At 41.1% G+C, this 22,670-nt stretch overlaps 1 protein-coding gene across 1 annotated transcript in view; it reads left to right on the top strand.

Annotated features, from left to right (window-relative positions):
• LOC145987262 (uncharacterized) overlaps positions 1-22,670 on the top strand; it is a 687,473-nt gene that overhangs the window by 483,056 nt on the left and 181,747 nt on the right. The gene's annotated exons all lie outside the window — the stretch shown is intronic.

Genomic DNA, 22,670 nt, shown 5'->3' with positions numbered 1-22,670 from the left:
AGTATATTAGTTTCGAAGATATTAACGGGGTAAAAATGTACTATCTGCAAATGAGGTTTTAAATTGGGGTAAAAAGTTCTATCTGATTTTTCCGGTCTTTGTGACAACCAGACAAATGGCACAACGTTCATCTCCTATGTATCCATCTATTGGAACCTCCAACGTAGAGAGGAAGCAATTAAGTAAAGAAAAAGTGTCAGATGTCACTTATGTGATGATGTGGATGCCGGCTGTGGACCAACGTTACTTTGCTACGGTCCTGAAGAAAAACATATAAGATACTTTTTTTTAAATTTGTTTACAGTCTTGTCAAAAGTGATATCTACTCTCAATTAGTACAAATACTTTTCATTTGCTTATGAGAAGGATATGCAGTATCATGTTATGTTAAAATGAACGTTCTGTGTTTCCACTGGGATTATATACTGCAACACTATTTCCAACATAGTTACTTTTCTCAATTGACTCACATGTCAATACTTTCTATTAAACATTATTTCAAAATCCAATCGTCACACTCTTATGTAATTGGTTTATAGTATTGGATTAAACAATTTGTATGCTTTTGTACTCTGGAGCACCTTTTACATGTTATTTACTTTAACATGTACATAGTTCATGCAGAATATAGAATAACTAGAATATAACTAATTTCTCACCTTTCTTTTTTTTGCAAAAAGTTTGAATATTTAAGGGATAACCTTTTTACTCTCGTCTGAAACGTTACTTTTGTAGTAAAAAGGTTGTAAATGCAAATTCGTCGTTGCAATACCTGAACATTAGTAATATTTTTTCATTAATTTGCCTGTATATATTAGAGAAGGAGGGATCACTATGCAAATGCCAGAGGCACAACTTGTTGGAATAATTAGTTTTCCCTGTGCACATAGTCAAATCTTTAACTAGTTCTCCTGAGAATATTACGACTTGGCAGATAGAACCTTTTAACTTTAAGGTCGCGAGATGTCGTTGTGGTGAGATGTAGAAAGGAATTACTAGATTCAATATAAACTAAAGGAATATGCACGGAATTATACACGACATTTCTTATAATCAGGTAATAATCTCCACTGAATAGTCGGCATATGACGACAGCAAGAAGAAAGATGAAACGGGGCTCTTTTTGTCGTAACTCCCACGCTCTTTCACATCCGAGGCAAGCTTGTCTAAACCCTTAATACGTGTATCAATAGAAACGACAATCTGGATGTTATTTAACAAAACGAACACTGACGATGCATAAACCAGTGCTTCTTAACCGCCGGTACGCGGCCCGGTACCGGGCCGCAAAAGGTTCTCCTGAAGTTGGCGACTTGCAGCCCGAAATGGCAACCATTTTGAATTATGACCTTTCGTTCGAGATTCAACCAGCGATGAGAGGAAATTCTTTGTCTCCAGTGGCGGTGAGAAATTAAAGCCGCCAAGAGGGGACTGTTACCCAAATTCGAATTACAACTGGACAAAATTCCGACCTTAGTTCACATGGGTCTCCCGACTAGAGCACTGCAGCTCCAACATATAGTTAATTTGCGGGAAACCGAGAAAACAGTAGTGACGCTAAGGGTGACCAAGTTGCGTCTCCTCTACCGCCCTCTACATTTTAGGAAAAAAAATGATTGTCATTATATGATGGCATCATTATTATCAGGGTGGTATTTGAAGGGGGATAATGGGAAATTCCCCGTGCTGGTTTCTATGTGCTGAGGGACGGAGTTGAGATGGGATTTCGTTTGAAGGAAAGACGTTGTCTCTGCTTGAGATTATTGTAAGAATAAATGATTGCAATATATACTCCCGCACTATATATATATATATATTAATGTTACATTTTCTTATTCGTAATCATTGTATAAATACAATGAGATATATAAAAATTACGCAATTTATTAAACTAATAGTTCTAAACATTGCTTAAAAATATTTATATAAATGAAATTGCTATTGTCTTATTGTCGGTTTATTTCAAGCCTGGTTATATGAAACCATCGTTTGAGATAGACGTGTAGAATTAATGGTAAGTAATAATTATGTAATATATATGATAGAAAAAAGGATGCCCAAAGGGGCGATAGCTCTAGTTTTAACATATTTTAGAAGAACTTTCCTGAAGGAGCTGCAGTAGCGCGCTCTGCAATTGTGCACTGGAAAATTCAATCTTTCCATTGCTATATTTAATCATATTCTCACGCCCGTAATATTATTGTTTCCTTAACGTCACGGGAACCGTAACATCGGTAGACAAAACTTGCGATTAACGAATGTTTATGCGAACTTACACAAAGCATTCGATAAATATATATTGCGGACAATGCTACGACTTGAATCACACTTGACAAAATTCATGAGGTACTTGTGATAATCTGACTTCCTATTCGGACTACGTATTATGTGAATTGTTGCATTTTAAGCATATTTTCGTCTGAATGATTCCGTGATAAGAATTGGAACATTTGATCGTGCATTAAAGAAACCTGAAATGATGAATTCCTGCACTATATTTTGGGTCTCAAAAAATTCCCAAATATTTTACGTCGCTTTCTCTCCCTGAAAAGATTAATCGCGACGAATAGTATGAATACTGAATTTATATAAAATAAAAACTGTAGCCTCCACGGACCACAGGTAGACAATGCCTCGCCTGAGAGTCGAACCCGGAAACCTTGGTTTCTACCACGTCACGATAGCTGATACATGTTGGATACACGCACCTCCTCGGTGACAGAGTGGTCGACTCACGAACTCGTCACCCAAGTTTCCGGGTTCGAATCCCACCTTAGGCATGAGTGGTTCATCGTGAGTCACTCATAAGCCGACCTTAATGGGGTAGTCGTTAGCTCAACAAGCTACGACGCCAGAGCTCCCGGGATCGATTCCCGACCTGGACATGGGTGCTCTTTGTGAATCTTACTTCATGAATTTCATCATATCATTACTCATCCTCATCTTCGCGATTAGTTTAAAAGTTGAAGAAAAGGGACGTAAAATAACCAAATCAATCAATCAATTATTTCATGACTTTCATCTAATAATTCATCATCGTCGCAATTAGCCGGAAGTGGCAGAGAAGCGACGTAAAGCAAGAAAGCTGCTCGACTTTTATGCTATACAGACAAAATATTGCAATTGTTAACACTTTACATTTTCCTCAAGCATAGATATTTTTCTTCGGCTGTAACTCAGAAGGAACATATTTTCAGATGGGAGCTCTCACAATGGACGTCACGCATTGAACCACCCCTTAAAAGCATTGACCTCAATTTATGGAACATACTGTACATGTCACGAAGGAAGACCGGAGAAAAAGTGTAAATCTCCAGCATCTGCATGGTCCCCGAGAGATCTCTTAGGGTTGGGGGGAGGGGAGGGAGGCTCTCGTGGCATGGCCGGAGGTATTTACCACATCGGTTTCCGTTGGCGCCAGATGCTGCGCCCACAGTGCAAGGTGCTGATCCTGAGTCTTCGGAAACAGATGGTCGATATATCAGTTCCCCTTTACACCCTCCGCCACCTCACCAATGCCTTGCTCCCTGGAAATATCTCCTACGAGGAGCTTCATGATATGCAAGGAATAAATATTAATAATTTGGTATGGCTTTTTTACTATACGCGGTAGCTTTGTTTCTTGTTATCCATAATCGGATTACTTGTTTGGATTTTACAGTGTTTCACTCGCTCTCGGTTTCTGATTTCATTTTCGCTTATAAAAATCAAACTATTGGTCATAATGTAACGAAATGTGCTACGGACATGCCTTGATGTATGAGAAGCATGGTGACGTCATTGGAAATGGCGTCACAGTCTCTCTAGTTCTTGCGTGGGTAATTCTGCCGTTAAATACCAATCGTACGGACGTGTGGTTTCAGTCTGCGTTCGTGGTCCTGCTGTTATGACGCAACTGATAGTTGTTCGTGTTTGTTCGGGTTCGGTTGAATGTTCGTGCTTACAATCGGTGGTTCTTGATTACAGTACATAAACAAGGCAGTGCAGTATGAGTTGGTACTCAGTGGAACAGCGTGCGTTTCTCGTTCGCACGTACTGGAAAAAGGAAAGGTCTATCACAACAAGCCACGGACTATCATGGAACTGCAAGACAGCATTTGCTGCAACTCCTGATGTGTTCGTGGCTACCTTCTGTAACATGGAGAGACATGTGCAGGCATGCATTGATGCTAATGGCGATCACATCCAACATTCGCTGTGGCCTCACTATGCTTCTCATGCACCAAGGTATATTCTTAGCAAATTTCATTACGTTATGACCAAAATTTGATTCCTGTAAGCGAAAACCAAGGACCGGGAGCAAATGGAACACCCTGTAGATGATCCATGTCTTCATGCCGAATTTTACATTGCCCGTGGTTGAATATTAACGACGGAATGGATCTACAATACCTGGTGTTGTATTAATACATTTTCTGGAGATTAGTAGTAGACTTCCGTAGCTAGCGTCGTCACCTTGTAGTCTAAGGAGCTCGGGATGGATACCCAATGAAGGCACTATATTTTTCGGTTCCACTTTAAACTGTAGACCCAGTCCCGATTAGCCTATATGTGCATAAACTGGCATCAAATGTCTGAAGTTCAAGACTAGTACTGAAATTTTGAGCACTTATTCAAATCAATGTTTTTATTACTGATATTAACCCACAACTCGTACAGTCATCCGACCTCATTAATTAGAAGTTTTGGTATTTTTGACCATTGTAGAAAATACATTTCAAATCTGCTTGGAAGTAACAAAGGCAGAATAATAATTGGGTTTTACAACAGCATGCAAACAGCAAATAAATTAGAGTTCAATGTTTAGGATGCTACATGAGATCTAACCATCACTGCGATATTCCATTTGCGTACATGATTTAGCACCATTTGCGACAAAAACAAAACTCGTATCTGGCGAAACTAAACTAACAGTCAAATAATACGGTATTCTGTTTTGAGGATCTTAATGACTCTTGAAATTTGAAACCAGGTCTAAAATACTAATCTTCGTTGCAGGGTTTAACAGTAATTTTCTTCTGATGCAAACTTCTCGCAAGCTCAATTTTTGAAGATGCTGTAAGATCTGTTACGTATATAGATGCTCAGATTCCTTCTACTAATAAAGAAGACACTGCTTTGAGAAAAAACACCTTTTTCGTACCTTGGTCGTTAGTTTTTGCCTCTTAGATCATAATTTCACATCTCAATGTGCTACACAAAACACGTTAAACACGCTCTTAGAAACGCTGTCTTTGTTACCTTTGATAACATTTCTGAGGCTCCTTACAAAGAACATCCAGATAATTGCAGCACTTTTTATGTGTCCTTCTAATCTCCCTCCTCTTGAAAAATACGGCAGGGTAGGCGTTTGCGAATATTTGAGTGTTTATTGTGTTTGAAGAACTACAAGAGATAAGGTAAGATGCACAAATATCGTCTTCCCTTTATATGTTGGAGCAAGACCATATATAATGTGCTGCCGTGTACAAAATGGGCACTTATTCTTTAATTATTAGCACAATTTTGTTGTAACAATATAACATACACATGTCATAATAATACTACAACAAATTGAAGCTATGAGTTTGCTATGTAACCGCTCAATAGTACACGGGTACTGTTCAGAGCCTGCTATTACACTTGCTACGGAATTAATGCAACAAAAGTTGAGCAGTTGTGTGTGTAATTAATTTCCAACATATAAGTACAATTACGTTAACATATTATTGTAATGCAAGCCTGGTCAATCCACCGTATTTGTAAATTTACGTTGACATATCATTATAAAGCAAGCATGGTCAATCCACCGTATTTGTAAATTTACGTTGACATATCATTATAAAGCAAGCATGGTCAATCCACCGTATTTGTAAATTTACGTTGACATATCATTGTAAAGCAAGCATGGTCAATCCACCGTATTTGTAAATTTACGTTGACATATCATTATAAAGCAAACCTGGTCAATCCACCGTATTTGTAAATTTACGTTGACATATCATTGTAAAGCAAGCCTGGTCAATCCACCGTATTTGTAAATTGATGTTGGCATACCATTGTAAAGCAAGCCTGGTCAACCCAACGCATTTGTAAATTTACGTTGACATATGATTGTAAAGCAAGCCTGGTCAACCCACCGTATTTGTGGAAGAACTCTCTGGTAAACACTTGTAAGAGGGTAGAAAATGAATGAGGCGCGAAGCTTCGCCTGTCACGTTCGTGTAGCGGCGAACCTCTCGTCATCTGATTCATGAGTCATCTCATTCGTGTCATCATGGCAGAAGAAACTGGAGGTGGTTCTGTGAAAAGCAAGGCTCCTTCCCCGTATTTATCTTTTAACTTCAGCTCTGCTGCTTACTGGCCTTCAGGTTGAGTGTGCAGGCGGAAAGTTTGCTCAGCATGGTGTCTCGCTGGCCTCCATACGTAGGATGCTTCTAGGCTATTGCCAGGCCTCAATTAAAAAAATGTCATTTTGTATAAATATGTGATGATCTCCAAGTAATATTACACGAAAATTACTAAATAGTACTCAATATTCGATAGATACACTGGTATGTATTTCAACAGATATCACTTAAGGTCAGTAACATTTTTCCTGAGTATTCATTAGACTTATATTTGCAAAAACAATACTACAAATACATCACAACTCCCAAGCTTTAATAAAATGGATGCAACTGGACTATTTTCTTTCTTACTGAAAGATATGTTTGATATCCCAAATTAAAACGTATGTAAAAATTCATTAAAATGTTGTTGAACACGATTTACGATAAATCAGCATAATATCGAGAAAATGCAGTTGACATTTTAAATTTTTCCCTTAAATATAGAAAATTAAAGCTAAATATAGGAATATATTCTGTTGTCTTTTATATTATGCACTAACACAAATATGCCTCCCTCTCTTTTGCTTCCGTTTAACTGTCGCTGACTCTCAAGACTGATATTTAAATAGATGGTTGGAGAAAAACCCAAGGTGGCGGTAGATTTGGTCGAGCATCTTATCTACATTGATTGATTGATTGAATTAAAATTTTGGGGTGCGTTGGCACTTTAGGCCATTTGCACCCTTCAATGCATACGGGGAAGTAGCCCTTTATCTAAAATTCTTACTTATAAATTTAAAACAAAAGGTGTTAAAGCCCCTTTGGAAAAATGAAGCATCCTATACAAGCGACGAGCATATGAATGGTCAGAATTCATTGTGCAATGGAGGGGGAAAGAGGATAATGTCTTAAATCAGATTTCTTGCTACAATCTGTAGGGAATTGCATTATTGAAATAAATGCCATGAGCTTCCACACCTCTGTCTAATTAACATCTAACTAAGTGGCAAACAAGTTGGGCTAAATTCCATTCTATTTCAAACCTATTTCGCATTGGGCCAGAGTCCACTCGCCATCGCAATGACGGCGCGCCTGCCTGCGATTCGATCCCGTATCTTTTAATTCGGAGTGCATTACAAGTAACACATCTGCTACGCAGTGATGCACGTCTACGCGTAAACAACGATAGTCTACATTCTACACGTAGACTATTTTATACACGTAGATTACGTAATCTATGTAAGCAACATGGCGAAAGGAGATAACTTAGCAAAGGGCGGCGTGGAAGTAAAACAAAGTTATACAGCGTATTAATTGAGGATGTGTGACGAACATTTTTCATACTCTTTCTTCCAAATTCGAACAATTTCTTACCTAAGGAAAAACCTAATATAGGAAATATTCTAGTGTTTTATGGGAAAAAGACCACTCTTGCCTCACGACTGCCATCTATTGTTGTTTTTTGCATAATATTTATCTTCTTCCATAGTTGATAGAAGAGAAGAGAAATTTTGTTGTAAATAGGATTCTTTTAATTTCGTTAGGAACCATTATAGTTGAAAATGTCACTTTCCTTTCATGAAACTCTTGATAATTAATTTTAATGCACTTTAGATTGTCTTCGTAGTCTATGTAAACTACAACCCAATATAATCTACGAGTAGATTACGTGTAGACAACGCATGTAGACGTCAACTTATAGTCTACGGCACATCACTGGCTACAAGTCATTCGTGCAGTTTCCTCTTCTTGGTGGGCGAGAACATTTAAGTGATTGAATTTAGATTTCGCTACCGCAGTTCCGGGCTCGAGTCCCGGGGTGGGCATGTGAGTTTAATTTCATTATTTTCGTGCAATCATCACTTATTCTTATCGTTGCGACTAGTCAAAGGTGACAGAAAGGAGACACTAACAAAAATCAACATCCAACCATTCGCGTGATGCCAATGCCCTTGAAAGATAGGGAACCCTTTACAGCGTGGAGTCGAACTGGGAGGGGCAAGAAAATAAGTTCGACGTCATGCAAAGGGGCAAGGAACGTTTTCCTGATAGATTGGGAACATCTGGTAGCGAAGCGTTAACATGCAGACCAACGTTCCTAAAGTACCCCTGGGAACATTCCCACCCGGGTCTTAGCTCGGGCAACAATTGAAAACGTCATATTCCGAGACACAGCGCCCGGGGTTGACAAATACCCCTCCGTCGGGTCACGTTTCCACCAGTCGCGGTTGCCTCCCCCTCCCCCACCTCCTCGGCCGGGGACAAGTCCCCCGGTCTAGCCACCGCCCCCTCGGCCCACGATTTATGCATTTTAATCAAGAGGCGCGAAGCAGAAAAGAAAAGGTTTGGAATGGGTTGAGTTCTTCTCGTATGGAAAACGCCGGATTCGAATTCTTCCGCCAAAACAAGAAGAAAAAAGAAGGCGGAATAAAAAAGGACACTGGAACACGAGAAGAGAGAGAATTGTGATGCATGGAAATGAAACTTGAGACTAAAATAAGACATGGAAATAAAAGGAGAAAGACGGAAAGAGCAATGACATGAAGCGACAGAAATCGAAGACCTCTTCTTTTAAGTCAAGAATAAATGTAAAGAGGAAAAAAAGTACATGTTTGCTTTTCTTACTTTTCTTAAGGTGCTATGAGCATTTATGAATAAAAACTCGAAATGCCATACTGAAGAGAGTGTGCAGGAATATAATATATTTAACGTCACCTATTTACACCGCTACGTTAAGGAGAAGAGTGACAATTAATCACCAGTTGTGCATTTATTTCAATACCGTCGGAATGGGAATTACTACTAAAAAAACCCTTGACTATACAAGAAAGTATGAATTTCTCACGATGTTGCAAGTGGAAGCGGTTTCTTAAGGTGATTATTAAGCTAGACACGATGTTTGAAAAATATGATTAATAAGTATTTACAGAGTCGTATGTATTCCTTATGGGAGATCAACTTCAACTTCAAGTTACGGCTAATCAACTGGGAGTGTCGACTTGTCCTGCCACTAAGACATAGCTCAAGGTGTCACTTCTACATCATTCGATATTTTAAAAGCCGAGAGAACGAATAAAATAATGGTCCCATAAGCGTAATGCATTTCTCCTTGCCTCCTACGGCCATCCTAGCAGTGTTGCCGTACTTGATGCATAAAATAGATAAATTACACCTTAAATAGAGTTAAGTTTACTTTTAAGGAGCTAGAACCTTTAGTCGGCCAATGGTCCACCAGTGGACCATCGAAAATATAGGCGTAGTCCGCCGATGGTCCACTGGTGGACCATCGTGCTGATTAAAAAGTTCATGTGCTTTTAGGACCTTCATACTTGTATGTGAGGTTGTAAACGCTGACAGATGTTGAAAAAAAAACTTTGAAATGCCATGTGGAATAAACCCCCCCTCACCCAGTACCCCATCACCCCCCCGACTCCAAAGTTACGTATGGAAGCTCGCGCGAATTTTGAATTTGTACACTTATTTGACAAAAAATGTTATAACTCGTAGACTATTTGACCAATCTACTTCGGGTAACTTTTGATTTGCAGCTATAACATCAGGGCCTGCAACCGTGTAAGAATCAAAACGCCAAAGCTAATAAGAGGGGTTGGGTGGGACGCGGCCCCCAATTTTTAATGTAAAAATCATAAGAATGGGGAGTTTGCACCCTTTTCCCCCGCTATTTTTAAAAGGGGATGCAAACTTTAGCCTTATTTTCAAATAATGGTCCCTTCTCAACCGAATGAAAGTCATTTCATGTTCCTGGGTGCATTACATTACAAAATATGTGAAAAAAACTCCACATTTTTTATGATTTTTTTCAATAAATGTTGGGGGCCGCGGCCCACCCAACCCCTTTTATTGGCTTTGGCGTATTTATTCCTGCACAGTTACATGCCCTGATGTTCTAGCTGAAAAACAAAAGTTACCTGAAGTAGATTGATGAAATAGTCTCCGAGATATAACGTATTTCTGAAATAAGTGTAAAATTTAAAAATCGCGCGCAAAGGCGGCGGCCGGACAGAGGCTACTTTCGAAAACCCGCTCGGCGATCTAAAGGTTATCGAAGGCTGCAAAAAGTGCCTCCTAGGGTAATTTTAGGTGTCCGAGGGGTGGGGGCGCTGCTATTACAGTTAACTTTAAAGTGATGACAATTTATTCTTAGTTTTCACCGTCTAGATCTGGCGGCATCACGCATCTCAATAATCCACTGATGGTCGTATGAAATAAAAAACAAAGGATTCCGGGATAAAAATATTGTCATTTTCACCTCCGCCACGGCGCTATATAAAAGAAGCTGAAGAGGTAAGAGGGAGTGGGGCAACGCAGCTAATATAGCAATATCAAGTCACGTGCAAAATGTATACTCATGGCAAAAGTTGATCTATGTGGGCCAGAGCCATTGATCATATCATAATGGGGCAGGGCGCGGGTGCCACAGTTCACAGCCAAACGTGCGCACGAAAAAGCCAGATCTGGCTGCAAAAGAACGAAATTGGCGACAATGCTCGGCAGCTGACACAGAGAGAAGAACCTAGGGGAAATTGTCCCTCAATCCCTTAACGGGGAAGTTAGGAAGATGCACACAGAAAACTAAATGAACTAGTTGAAACAAAAAAAATTGATAAAGTCTATAGCTCGGACCAAACGTTTAAATGCATCACGGAGAAACATTCAGGTAGGTGCATCTAGGAGAACTAGGCGTGTGCGGGATCCAGAAATGTCAGTATCGGTATCGTAAGAAAAATCCCGTCCCTATCCCGACTTTGGGAAATGATTTCCAGACATTTCAAGATCCCGAACCGTGGGAAAATTCCAAATGGTCATCTTAAAAGTGATTAATTGTCGATGTTTTCTTCATTGCAAGTGTCTGAAACTTATTCCATAAATGCCAAAACAATCACTTAAGAAAAACTCAATATGCTGACCAAGGCAGAAATTTATTTTCTTATAAAACATAAACTAAACGTAACGTTTCAACCTTCTAGCAAGGTCTTCTTCAGAATCTGCATCAAGTACAAATGTAACAAGGTACAAAACAGGACGATATATATACACAAAAATTTCTCGCTTCCAGACTACAGAAAGTTGTTCTGGAACATTCTATCAGGTGGCTTTTCCTTGTCAACTGTACTTTCACCTGAAAAGCTAAACTTTTTTTCGTCTGGAATGTGGTTGGACTCTTTATCTCACGCTCTTTTTCCTTCATTCGTCTTCCATCTTCTCTCCTCTTTCTCTCTTGTCCTTTCCAAGGAAATAGAGAAGAAAGGTGAAGAAGACACAATGAACTTGAATGGGGGACTGAAGATAAACAAAGAATGGAAGAAGGTGTTGCAAAGAGTGGTAGCTTTTCAGGTGAAAGTACAGTTGACAAGGGAAAGCCACCTGCTAGAATGTTCCAGAACAACTTTCTAATAGTCTGGAGGGGAGAAATTTTTGTGTATATATCGTCCTGTTTTGTACCTTGTTACATTTGTACTTGGTGCAGAGTCTGAAGAAGACCTTGCTAGAAGGTTGAAACGTTACGTTTAGTTTATGTTTGATAATAAAATAAAGTTCTGCTTGGTCAGCATATTGAGTTTTTCATATCATGGAAACAAGGCTTAATGGTGGTGAAAACGACGTGTAGTGTTCGAGATTTCCATAGTGTATGGACATTTCGAATATTCCCAGGCTTAGTCTGTAAGTGGTGACATTTTCCCATCCCGAAAGTCAGGATTTAAGAAATTCCATCCCGATCTCGTTCCGACCAAGAAAATTCTGATGCATGTATTATCTCGTTCCATCAACCTAGCTTTCGAGAGCTAATGTCACTCTCCTCTTCAGGGTAAAAGTTCTACTCCACTCTTATCCTGAAGAGAGTGACGTTAGCTCTCGAAAACTTGGAAACTGTTCCTGAATTTACCTGGTCGGTAACCCGGAAAATGAATTAATCATTCGTCGCCAGGAAAACTTCAAGACTTACTCCATAAGAAAAACATTGTCCCGCACACGCATGTAAAAATCGCATCAATTGATGAATTAAAGTATAGCTCGACAAAGAATGGTACTCACTTGCATCATATGATGCACTTTGGCGTAGCCGTCGCAAACGATGTACAAAAATACACCAGACTGTAAACCTGATTCTTGTCAGAGGCGAAACACACACTTCAATGCCATCAATCGATGCGTTTCTTGTGCATCAATTATTTGATGCATTTAGTTTTCCTGTGAACTGGTCCCTTTACAATCTTGCAATTTTAACATTTCTCAAGGGGCTCTTTAAACACGTTTCTAAGTTTAAGGCAACAGTTTTTAGATAAGATGATTTTTACTCATGTTCTTTGAAAGATGAAAAATTGCCATTCGTGACGACGTACCCAAACATTTTAACTCATTCATTCATTCCTATGTGTAGAGGATATAGAACGAAGGTGAGGGATTTAGGAAATTTTGAATATACTGTTTTAACCCGGGTTCTTAAAGGTCCATGAAATTTAAATAAATTCAATTCCGGTCCAGGAGAGAAAATCAGCAGGCGTAAATGGGTTCTGGACCGTAAAGAACCTTTTTATCTGTAAAGTACAAGGTAGAATCAAAAAGTAAGGTAACAAGTGCCCTGAAAATGTACAACGATATGCTAGTAACTGTTTTTTTGTGTGTTGTAGGTATTGATGGATAGTATCCCTGGTGACCGCTAGAGAGCAGCACGGTGACACAGTTGCAGAGAATCGCAGTTCGAAGATCGCAGGGTTACTGGAAACATGGTCAAATGTGGAAGTGCGAAGTGTGATCAGGTTTTTGCATGCGAAGGGGAAGAAACCAGCTGAGATCCATCGGGAACTTGTGGAGGTGTATGGAAACAACGTGTTATCCAGGAAACAAGTGTGGTGTTGGTGTAAGGAGTTTGAAAATGGTAGGACTGACATTAATGATGATCAGCGAAGTGGCAGACCGTCAACTTCAGCTACCGACCAGAACATTTGTCAGGTGGAGGGAATGATTAGGGAGGATAGGCGAATCACACTGTCACACATTGCAGATGAACTGAACATTTCGTATGGTTCTGTGCACAGTATTCTGCACAACACGCTTGGATACAGCAAAGTGTGTGCACATTGGGTACCAAGAAATCTCACTGATTATGACAAAGGCAGACGAATGGGCATGAGTCTGAACCACCTGATCCGTTATTAACAAGAAGGGTCATCATTTCTGTATCGCATCATTACGGGTGATGAGACACCTGTGCCATTGTGGACACCGGAATCCAAACGTTCCTCCATGATGTGGAAACATCCATCATCGCCCCCATCCAAAAAGTTTAAAACAGTAACATGTGCAAGGAAAACAATGGCCACGATCTTTTGGGACCACCTTGGTGTGATTCACCTGGAATTCCTTCCACGTGGTACCACTGTCAATGCTGTGACATACTGCCAGACATTGGACAGATTGAGAGAGGCCATACGTCGGAAACGACCTGGAGCACTCAGGGAGGGTGTATTGTTGTTACACGACAACGCTCGACCTCACACAGCACAGCTCACCCGTGACCATGTCACACGTTTGCACTGGGAGGTTTTGGAACACCCCGCATACAGCCCTGATTTTGCACCCAGCGATTTCCATCTGTTCGGACCAATGAAGAAGCATCTTCGAGGACGACGCTTCAACACAGTGCAAGAGGCACAGGATGCAGTGAAAACCTGGTTGGACAGCCTTGACACTGATTTCTTCACTCCTGGCATTGATGCATTGGTCACCCGCAGGAACACGTGCTTAGACAAATATGAAGACTATGTGGAATGTTAGTGTGCAGTGTCATGTATAAGCTGTCACAGTTTAGGCAACCACGACATAAAGGTTTCTGTGGGAAAAAACTTGTTACCTTACTTTTTGATTCTACCTTGTATTTCAATTCGGTCCAGGAACATTTTTACGAGATCAATTTAAATTCGGTCCAGGAACCTTTTTCCGGATCAATTTAAATACAGTCCAGGAACCTTTCTTTAGGCTCAATTTAAATACGGTCCAGGAACCTTTCGTCCGGCTCAATTTAAATACGGTCCAGGAACCTTTCTTCCGGCTCAATTTAAATACGGTCCAGGAACCTTTCTTCCGGATCAATTTAAATAGGGTCCTGGAACCTTTTTCCCCGGATGAATTTAAATACGGTCCAGGAACCCATTTTCGGGCTCAATTTAAATACGGTCCAGGAACCTTTTCCCCCGGATGAATTTAAATACGGTCCAGGAACCTTTCTTCCGGATCAATTTAAATACGGTCCAGGAACCTTTTTCCCCGAATGAATTTAAATACGGTCCAGGAACCCTTTTTCGGGTTCAATTTAAATACGGTCCAGGAACCTTTTCCCCTGATGAATTTAAATACGGTCCAGGAACCTTTCTTCCGGCTCAATTTAAATACGGTCCAGGAACCTTTTTCCCCGAATGAATTTAAATACGGTCGAGGAACCCTTTTTCGGGTTCAATTTAAATACGGTCCAGGAACCTTTTCCCCCGGATGAATTTAAATACGGTCCAGGAACCTTTCTTCCGGATCAATTTAAATAGGGTCCTGGAACCTTTTTCCCCGGATGAATTTAAATACGGTCCAGGAACCCTTTTTCGGGCTCAATTTAAATACGGTCCAGGAACCTTTTCCCCCGGATGAATTTAAATACGGTTCAGGAACCTTTCTTCCGGATCAATTTAAATACGGTCCAGGAACCTTTTTCCCCGAATGAATTTAAATACGGTCCAGGAACCCTTTTTCGGGTTCAATTTAAATACGGTCCAGGAACCTTTTCCCCCGGATGAATTTAAATACGGTCCAGGAACCTTTCTTCCGGATCAATTTAAATAGGGTCCTGGAACCTTTTTCCCCGGATGAATTTAAATACGGTCCAGGAACCCTTTTTCGGGCTCAATTTAAATACGGTCCACGAACCTTTTCCCCCGGATGAATTTAAATACGGTCCAGGAACCTTTCTTCCGGATCAATTTAAATTCGGTCCAGGAACCTTTTTCCCCGAATGAATTTAAATACGGTCCAGGAACCCTTTTTCGGGTTCAATTTAAATACGGTCCAGGAACCTTTCTTCCGGATCAATTTAAATACGGTCCAGGAACCTTTCTTCCGGCTCAATTTAAATACGGTCCTGGAACCTTTCTTCCGGCTCAATTTAAATACGGTCCAGGAACCTTTCTTCCGGATCAATTTAAATACGGTCCAGGAACCTTTCTTCCGGCTCAATTTAAATACGGTCCAGGAACCTTTCTTCCGGATCAATTTAAATAGGGTCCTGGAACCTTTTTCCCCGGATGAATTTAAATACGGTCCAGGAACCCTTTTTCGGGTTCAATTTAAATACGGTCCAGGAACCTTTTCCCCTGATGAATTTAAATACGGTCCAGGAACCTTTCTTCCGGCTCAATTTAAATACGGTCCAGGAACCTTTCTTCCGGCTCAATTTAAATACGGTCCAGGAACCTTTCTTCCGGATCAATTTAAATACGGTCCAGGAACCTTTCTTCCGGCTCAATTTAAATACGGTCCAGGAACCTTTCTTCCGGATCAATTTAAATAGGGTCCTGGAACCTTTTTCCCCGGATGAATTTAAATACGGTCCAGGAACCCTTTTTCGGGCTCAATTTAAATACGGTCCAGGAACCTTTTCCCCCGGATGAATTTAAATACGGTTCAGGAACCTTTCTTCCGGATCAATTTAAATACGGTCCAGGAACCTTTTTCCCCGAATGAATTTAAATACGGTCCAGGAACCCTTTTTCGGGCTCAATTTAAATACGGTCCAGGAACCTTTTCCCCCGGATGAATTTAAATACGGTCCAGGAACCTTTCTTCCGGATCAATTTAAATACGGTCCAGGAACCTTTTTCCCCGAATGAATTTAAATACGGTCCAGGAACCCTTTTTCGGGTTCAATTTAAATACGGTCCAGGAACCTTTCTTCCGGATCAATTTAAATACGGTCCAGGAACCTTTCTTCCGGCTCAATTTAAATACGGTCCAGGAACCTTTCTTCCGGCTCAATTTAAATACGGTCCAGGAACCTTTCTTCCGGATCAATTTAAATACGGTCCAGGAACCTTTCTTCCGGCTCAATTTAAATACGGTCCAGGAACCTTTCTTCCGGATCAATTTAAATAGGGTCCTGGAACCTTTTTCCCCGGATGAATTTAAATACGGTCCAGGAACCCTTTTTCGGGTTCAATTTAAATACGGTCCAGGAACCTTTTCCCCTGATGAATTTAAATACGGTCCAGGAACCTTTCTTCCGGCTCAATTTAAATACGGTCCAGGAACCTTTCTTCCGGCTCAATTTAAATACGGTCCAGGAACCTTTCTTCCGGATCAATTTAAATACGGTCCAGGAACCTTTCTTCCGGCTCAATTTAAATACGGTCCAGGAACCTTTCTTCCGGATCAATTTAAATAGGGTCCTGGAACCTTTTTCCCCGGATGAATTTAAATACGGTCCAGCAACCCTTTTTCGGGCTCAATTTAAATACGGTCCAGGAACCTTTTCCCCCGGATGAATTTAAATACGGTTCAGGAACCTTTCTTCCGGATCAATTTAAATACGGTCCAGGAACCTTTTTCCCCGAATGAATTTAAATACGGTCCAGGAACCCTTTTTCGGGTTCAATTTAAATACGGTCCAGGAACCTTTTCCCCCGGATGAATTTAAATACGGTCCAGGAACCTTTCTTCCGGATCAATTTAAATAGGGTCCTGGAACCTTTTTCCCCGGATGAATTTAAATACGGTCCAGGAACCCTTTTTCGGGCTCAATTTAAATACGGTCCAGGAACCTTTTCCCCCGGATGAATTTAAATACGGTCCAGGAACCTTTCTTCCGGATGAATTTAAATACGGTCCAGGAACCTTTTTCCCCGAATGAATTTAAATACGGTCCAGGAACCCTTTTTCGGGTTCAATTTAAATACGGTCCAGGAACCTTTTCCCCTGATGAATTTAAATACGGTCCAGGAACTTTTCTTCCGGCTCAATTTAAATACGGTCCAGGAACCTTTCTTCCGGCTCAATTTAAATACGGTCCAGGAACCTTTCTTCCGGATCAATTTAAATACGGTCCAGGAACCTTTCTTCCGGCTCAATTTAAATACGGTCCAGGAACCTTTCTTCCGGATCAATTTAAATAGGGTCCTGGAACCTTTTTCCCCGGATGAATTTAAATACGGTCCAGGAACCCTTTTTCGGGCTCAATTCAAATACGGTCCAGGAACCTTTTCCCCCGGATGAATTTAAATACGGTCCAGGAACCTTTCTTCCGGATCAATTTAAATACGGTCCAGGAACCTTTTTCCCCGAATGAATTTAAATACGGTCCAGGAACCCTTTTTCGGGTTCAATTTAAATACGGTCCAGGAACCTTTTCCCCTGATGAATTTAAATACGGTCCATGAACCTTTCTTCCGGCTCAATTTAAATACGGTCCAGGGACCTTTCTTCCGGATCAATTTAAATACGGTCCAGGAACCTTTGTTCCGGCTCAATTTAAATACGGTCCAGGAACCTTTCTTCCGGATCAATTTAAATAGGGTCCTGGAACCTTTTCCCCCGGATGAATTTAAATACGGTCCAGGAACCCTTTTTCGGGCGCAATTTAAATACGGTCCAGGAACCTTTCTTCCGGATCAATTTAAATAGGGTCCTGGAACCTTTTCCCCCGGATGAATTTAAATACGGTCCAGGAACCCTTTTTCGGGTTCAATTTAAATACGGTCCTGGAACCTTTCCCCCGGATGAATTTAAATACAGTCCAGGAACCTTTCTTCCGGATCAATTTAAATACGGTCCAGGAACCTTTTCCCCCGGATGAATTTAAATACGGTCCAGGAACCTTTCTTCCGGATCAATTTAAATACGATCCTGGAACCTTTTTCCCCGGATGAATTTAAATACGGTCCAGGAACCTTTCTTCCGGATCAATTTAAACTCGGTGCAGGAACCTTTTTCCAATGAAACAATACGCTACTTGGACCGAATTGAAATTGTGCGAGAAAAAAAGGTTCCGGTCCTGCACCGAATCCCAATTGAACCCAATAGAATTTATGGGTTCCTGTACCTTTAACAACCCTGGTTTTAACATGCATCCTGACCGACTGAGGGAAATAGGAGGAACATCTGTCAATATGCTTTGGCCGCGTTTGAATCAAAAACGCAGTTCGAAGAAACAAGGTTAAGAAACGTCAAGCATCAATACTAAGCTTAAAAGGAACGAAGAAAGAACTTTCTTCTATCTTCTCATCTGAATTAGCCACTGAAAAGACGCTCCACGCTTGAAGTTACGAAGCATCTTTAGCATCGTATCTTTACCACACACTCTGTTTCTTTGAAGCCTCGATACGCGCACGAAATCTCGGGTTTTGAAAAGAGGAAACGTATTATCATCATCCCCCTCTCTCATTTATTCTCCATCCCCAGTGGAGTAGTGATGCTGGGAGCGTTTATTGAGAAATCTCAGTTCCTGTCTTGTGTGGAACTCCTGGCCCAACCAATCAGACGTCAGAAGCAGAGGCGATGCGAGAAATATTCCATAATGCTATCTTACCACTCCATTTCTTCCCTCCCTCCCCACTATCTCCCCCCTCTTGCTTTTATGTTGTTCCCCGTCTCGTTCTACGAGGATAGGAGCTGAGAGAGAGAGAGAGAAGATGGGGGAACAGAGAAATCCTGTCAGCTGACGTCACTGCTGTAAAGAAATCATAGAAATCCGTCGTTGTACTGAAAGGCAGGCCGGAATCCCTGTGTAGTAAGTGAATTGTGAAATATGGGGGGAAGATTAACGAGATCAGCAAAGGAGAAGAAAGGAAATCCGACAGATAAGGGAGGGCGGAGGAAATTGGAAACAGATGAAATGTGAGCTGGGTACTCAACAAGTAGGGATGGAGTAAGGTTTCGAGGGGTATAAGCTTGAATGTGATATGAGTATCCTATTTTCTGGGGGCTTTTTTCTTAAAGTATCGGTGACAGGAGTTCGCGCACTTTCTGTCTGGGAAACCTTCAGTTTGAATCATTCTCAGCCCTACGCGGAATTCGAGATTTTCGGTCCATGGTACGTCTGTAGAAGCTGAAGCTTTCCACAGCTGAACACAGATGGAACCGGTTTTAAAAGTTTCTTTTAAATTTACTTTGTGCAAGATAGGTTAATCGGTACTGGACCTACAGTTTAATGGGGATACAAAGAATTACGTGCTTCTACCGGACCCCTCGATTACAAGGCCACAGCGTCACCATTACAGCAGCGAGGAAGACCAACAATCAAGTTTCACTTCATATTCCTTGACCTTTTCACTGATGAACTGTGGTCCTGTTAGTAAACAGCAACTTTTCAATAGTAACGTTGACTACGCCGAAGTGTTAGGCAAAACACATATCGCATTGCAGGCAAGTGAGATAATTTCAGGATACAGGTCTCTCATTTGTATTGCCGAAGGCTGTACACGCGTGATAACCTAATCGTATGAACATAGTTAAAATATTGTGAGATTGGGATTCATTAAACACCAGCTCTTTTTACTTTTCTCATTCCTTCTGCCTGAATTTACGAGACAAATTATTTCAGGTGAACAACACGTCAAGTTGGATTGTACGCAGAACTCTCAAGAGTGTCTCTGAACTTCACCCCACATTTGCTAATACAGGGTGACTAAAAAAAACTGGCCCCGCGCGTACTTTTTGTTACATCCCCTACATCCATTCACTAATCACCCTTATTGTGTAGGACATGGCAGAAGCAACGTCTGTGAACACAACTAGACCTCAATGGAAGCTCGAGCGAAGAATATACTGCGTGAAACATTACTACAAGACAGGCTCGTTCAAGAAAATCCTGGAGACTTTCATGCATAAGTTCGAATCTAAGAAGGCCTCCTCCAAAAGCAGAATACAGAACTGGGTGGACCACTTTGAGAAGTATGGGACCGTGGAGAACCTCAATGCCACAAGTGAAAACCGACCAAGCCACTCAGGACGTCCCAGGAAGCGTACAGTCGAGCTGGTCGGGAGCGTGAGAGATCAGTTCAGCAAAGTCCGAGACGCTGTGCGCAAGCAAAGTCCTCAAAACCTTTAAGAGTGAGCTACAGACCCTCTATCCGTCGCTTATGAGAAAGTTCTGGTTCCAGCAAGACGAAGCAAGCTCTCACACCTCAATCCTGTCCCGAGATTGGCTGAAAGAGAACTTTGGAGGCCGTGTGATCAGTCTCAAGAATGATTTTGAGTGGGCGCTTCATAGCACAGACCTTACCCCTCAGATTTCTTCCTTTGGGGCTATCTCAAGGACCGAGTGTACGCAAGGAGACCCAGGACCATCACTGAACTCAAGGAAACCATTAGGAAGGAGATAAGAGCCATTTCTCGGTCTGTTTGTAAGGACATCTTGGACAACTTTGTGCTGCGCCTCAAAAAATTCACGGAGCTAAATGGAGGTCATCCCGAGCACATGCTCTAGAATGAAGAAGAAAATGCCAAAGACTTTCATGTTTTAATGTGATGTTCTAAACACAATAAACTGGTTATAACTGAAGCTACATTTAATTTCGACGAAACATTAAGATTTGAAGCTTATCGAAAGTTGGAACCCGTTTTTTTTGGGGGGGGGGTCATACTGTATTTGAGACCTTCGAAATTCTTTGTACACTAGTGGGTTTATGCAACAACACAGAGCATGACTTGCGCCACATATTGCAAATAAAATATTCGGAATGTAGTGCATTATTTCAGAGGATAAGGTGGCAAAACGAGTGAACTATTGCAGGAACTATTAACTTTCATGGAATAGTTTGGTTTTCTTTTGAGCGAAATCAGTCAAAGAATTTTATCCTGGCGAGTGAATACCTTAGATTTCCTATGTATTGAGCTCTGTACCGTTGTACATTTTTTCAAGTTTGTTTTGACAGAGTCTGAGTTGGTGTTTTAAGTATGCACAGTAAGGCTAATCGAGACTGGACATACAGTTTTAAATGGGATCCGAAGCACTATGTGCTTCTACCGGCCATCGAACCCGGGACCCCTTGAATACAAGGCAACAACGCTACCACTGCGCCATCGGGGAGGCCTAGAAAGTTTGGTTTGATGACTACTTTGTGCAGAGATGGGGTAATCGGTACTGGACCTTCAGTTTAATGTAGGGTCCGAGCTACTGTGTGCCCCTATGGGGAAGCAAACTCGGGACCTCTTGATTACAAAGCGACGACAATCACTCCATCATAGATGCTCTATTCATTTTCATTATGTTTAGAAGTCGAGTAGAGGGAGGGGCAAGTTGCTAACATTATGACAGCAATAACTGACGTAACTTCAGATTCATAAAAGTGCTTGGTCCGCCAATACATTGAACGAAATAGGTAAATAAGTTTGTATTTATATTTTTCTTTACCTTAGGTTAGCTTCCACTTTTGGTTTGATTGATTGATTTCAATAATTTTACTTCGCACTTCTTCTACTTTGGCTAATCGCGAAGATGAGGATGAGTGATGATTTGATGAAGGGACACACAAAGAACACCCATGCCCAGGCCGGGATTTGAATCCGGGAGCCATGGAGATCAATGAACAGCATGTTTCAAGCAGGTGGACTATTTGCCCCTTACACTGTAGAGATATTCCACTTTTGTCTAATCGCGACAATGAGATAGTGATGATATTATGAAATTGATGAAGGGATACTCATAAAGAACATTCATATACAGCCCGGGATTCGAACCCGGGGCCCTTAGAATTGCAGCGCGTTGTGATAAGCACTCCTTCACGGAGGTCGACAAGCAACATATTTCAGGTCTCCAATAAACTTTACGCGGTGGAGATATTTTAATGTTCTGAACAATACCACAGTAAATGCGCCACACGTCCAAACAATGTACTCTTAAATCTTGAGAACCGACACATTGTAAAGCTCTGCCCCAAGAAACATTGCTGTGTGTCATTCATCATGACGCTCTGAAGAAGTTGTGTTGGGCTTAGGTCGTCCATTGTTGGCAGCTTTAGCGAGATAAGTGGGGTTCGTTCTGACGTTTGATAGATCTCCGTGGTAAATTTATTCTACATCCAAACTCCTGTTTCGCTATTTTTCTTCCGCCAACAATAGGCTCTGTTTATGCATCTTCTTTCCTTGTTGGGATCTCCCCTTTTTCTATTTATGCCCGGAGTCCGATGTTGAATATTCCTCGAGCATGCTTGTGTCATCAGTAAAGTGGGTAGAAAAATGAGACGTCCTGAATTCACAGAAACAGAAATTCAGCAACTGTGTTTCTGCGGTGACTGATGATGCCCGTCCACGTTGGATGAAATATGATCCTCTCTCTCTCTCTCTCTCTCTCTCTCTCTCTCT

Source organism: Lepisma saccharinum, chromosome 4, assembly GCF_977018435.1.
Source record: "Lepisma saccharinum chromosome 4, izLepSacc3.1, whole genome shotgun sequence".
Classification (NCBI taxonomy): domain Eukaryota; kingdom Metazoa; phylum Arthropoda; class Insecta; order Zygentoma; family Lepismatidae; genus Lepisma; species Lepisma saccharinum.
Note: the sequence above shows the minus strand (reverse complement) of the source record. Positions and strands in the feature narration are given on the sequence as shown.